We start from the raw sequence: 3,636 nt of genomic DNA, 5'->3' as shown, positions 1-3,636 counted from the left end.
GGATCATTTAACCCATTCATGTTAGCAGAGGATCATTGTAAATGTATTGTTGCAGGCACTCTATATGTACATGTACTATATACTACATATAGAGTGCACTGAACAATAGATTTACAATTATCCTCTGCTAATATGAATGGGTTAAATGATCCGTAGTACATAATATGTAGCCCTGTACCCCCTTTTCCACTTACAGAGCTAGGTTATTGTTTTTCTTTTAAATAAATATTCATGTAATTTTATTGGTATCTATCTTCATTTTGTACATTTACCAGTAGCTGCCTCATTTCCCACCCTCGGCTTATATTCGAGTCAATACTTTTTCCCAGTTTTTTGTGGTAAAATTAGGTGCCTCGGCTTATATTCGGGACGGCTTATACTCGAGTATATACGGTATTTATTTTTTAATTTTACTATTTGTTTACATTTTAAAAATATTTTTTCAGCCTTTTTTTTTTCTAACTCTTTTCACTGATTTTCTATTCTGCTCGGTACCAAGGAGGTACCGAGCAGAATAGCTGAGCCGAATGCCGCTCTGTGGCATTCGGCTATTCACTCACTGCCGTTCGGCCCCTAAGAGTGAGTGAGCTGCCGAAGCTTCGGCTCAGCCGATCCAGATGTTGGATCGGCTGAGTCGAAGTCCTTCTGCACCAAAGTGCAGCCGAAGGCAGCTGATGTACGGCTGATTTCAGCCGATGTACAGCTGAAATCAGCCGTACTGAGCAGGAGTGAATAGCTGAACTTAGTTCGGCTCACTTCACTGTGGCTGGGTTATTCACTCGGCTGCCTTTTGCATAGGCATAATGGAATGTGTAGTTTAATCACAGCTGGAGTGCAAAAGTTTTCTGTTTCTCCCTCCATACCATACCTGTTTCTTCCTCTGTTGTCCCTCCAATAAGATGGAATCCGCTGGAATCAACTTGGTCAGAGCTGTTTATGACAACTATACTCTGGTGCTTGGCTTTCCCCACCAATCATCAGTTATGGATGGTGTAAAGAGCTGCTGAGGAACTTGCCCAGTCAGTCAGGAAATAATGGGGTTCATAAATGTATGCAACCTTCTTGCAGTTGCTACAATTTGCCAGCAAAGTCAATCATCCCTTGGGAAATCCACCAATCCCCAATTATTACACATACAGATTTCTGTGTACTTGTTACTTTCACATAGAAGAAAATACAAAAACTTTATCTGTTAGCAGGGCCGTCTTTAACGCTGGGGGGGGGGCAAGAAAATGTTTGCCCTGGGTCCAATCAGTATTAAAGACGGCCCTGTCTGTTAGGTCTGGAAGTATAGCTGTGTTTTTCTGCCCACTAATATAGACTTTACAAATTGAAGTCAGGAAAGACGGCTTAGGATACTGACACATTTTGGCAGGAGTAAACACTTGAAATATTGCCTGACAAGTGTTTCTAGTGAAACCTGACCAACACCATATGACAAACCCACATGCTTCTCACTGTAAGAGAAACATACTGAGAATATCTACACACAAGCTAAGAAACGCATTTGTGCCTTTGTTTTATTACATTCCTTGCACAGAGATGATGAACAGGCGCCTCTGCCATGCAGCAAGCTTCTGTGGGTATGATTACAGTATGCATGTCTCCTATTCCTACTGTTATCTAAAGCAAAGTCAAATGAATCTGTTGAGACACTGCAATTTCCTTGATTGAGACTGCGGGTTCTATTGACCACAACAGCTGGAAGATGCTATTTGAATTCGGCATGAGTTTTAATGTGAACTTCCTTGCCATAAACATGGGGCAGCGTGATCCACTCCGGAATACAATTCTGCTTGTAGAATGTATAGAGTGCATCACCAGACCATGCAGTTCTGAGATCAATAGAAAGCAATGGAAGTATAGAACTCTAACAGTACTGTAAGAAACATATTTTGATGAGCGCCCTCTTCGCTTTCTAAAGAGCTGTTTCTCTAAATCTAGATCTAGACACTTACATTTTAGGAATGAATTCATACAGGCACTGTGAAAAATATTTGAGAAAATTATACTGCTCGTAATATGTCTTATTAACATGCAAACGCACCTACTGTGCATTCTGATGTGGGAGGTGTGTTGAGTTGCCATTCATTTGAATGGCACCGCAAACGCACCTCCCACCCACAGTTCGTACATCCGCTCCGGAACATGCGGTACCCTAATGCTATGCATTGCAGTGCGAATTGGGTCGCGACTTAATGACCAAGGACAAATGTGGGTCCTGAGGTTACACAGGACTGCTCTAAAGGGATTGGCTTCCATTTACAAAAACTTTTATAAGAGAAAGACGGAAGCTGCTATTGGTGACCTCTTTATAATATTCACACTGCATATAAAAAAAAATCAGACCAAGATAACCGGTATCGGGATAAGTATCGGAATATGAGTACTCGCCCAAATACTCGGTATTGGCACCGACACCGATACTAGTATCGGTGAATTCCTACTGTGTACAGAACGGCTACTTCTCCCAGGAAAGTTTCCTTATAAGGCCCCTTTCACACAGCCTGATCATGAGGGGATCCATGCACAGATACCCTCCTGATCAGAGCAGTATGGAACAGATTTGACCTCTGACATCCATGTCTCTTCAGTTTTTTCCTCCATCTTGCAATGAAGGAAAAAACTGAAATGATCAGACCCCATGTCAGTCTATGGGGAATCAGATGTAAATGGACATGTGTCCGTTTACATCAGATTCCCTTTGATCTGGCATTATCAGTTCCAGCCAAAAAAAATCTCTGATCAGTTTGTTTTTCTGGACCTGGCCACAGTCGGGGGTAACCGGGTGTAAATGGAAGCCCGTCCCTTTAGACCCAGCTGCCCAAAGACTAGCATTGGGCATCTGATTGAGTTTGCCTGAAAAACTGACAGGCGGACCCGATCTGACCGCCCATGTCAAAGGAGCCTTAAACTGAAGTTTTCATTACATACCCTATTTTAGACTCAGTGACACCCAGTGAACACTAACTGCTACACTCAGATAGGCTCCGTTGACATGAGTCAATAGAAAAATCTACTTTTGTTGAACGGAGGGGTGCCGACAGGGCCACACACTGCTAAAGCAGGACTTGGATAAAGTTCAAGCAGTGTATGGCTGGCTTCAGATGACAATCATGTAAATCCGGATGCCTGCACAGTACTCTTTACAGTATGTTCTTAGCTGTTCACATGCATCTCACATGACCTAGGCTCTCTCTTCCCTATATAGTACAGTTTGGATTGAGGGAGGGAAGACTGAGGATTGCATACAGCAAACCAATAACATCATACTCCCTGGCTGCACCACTCAGACACAGTTACATGACTGAAGCACAAGCACTGCTTGTAATCATAAAAGGTACAGTTCTTTCTTAATATTCTATTAAATATATGCCCTACCTGGAATTTGTGCAGACTCGTACAATTACTGATAGGTCCACTTTAATACAGGACCATGAGATTTTCCACAATATTTCCTCCTGACTCAGGTAATATTTGAATGCAAAATGTAAGATGAATTTTGTGAGCTATAATAATCGTAAATCGCTCAGATATTTTGTCAAGGTCAAAATGACATTAGGCAACCTTTGCTACCAATTGCCTAATAAAAGCAGTAATACATTTTCCCATTGCTTCACAACCAGCAGCCCTGCC

Source organism: Nanorana parkeri, unplaced genomic scaffold (genome assembly GCF_000935625.1).
Source record: "Nanorana parkeri isolate BGI_ZX_2015 unplaced genomic scaffold, ASM93562v1 scaffold594, whole genome shotgun sequence".
NCBI classification, from domain to species: Eukaryota; Metazoa; Chordata; class Amphibia; order Anura; family Dicroglossidae; genus Nanorana; species Nanorana parkeri.
The sequence above is the reverse complement of the archived record's forward strand: the minus strand, read 5'-3'. Positions refer to the sequence as shown.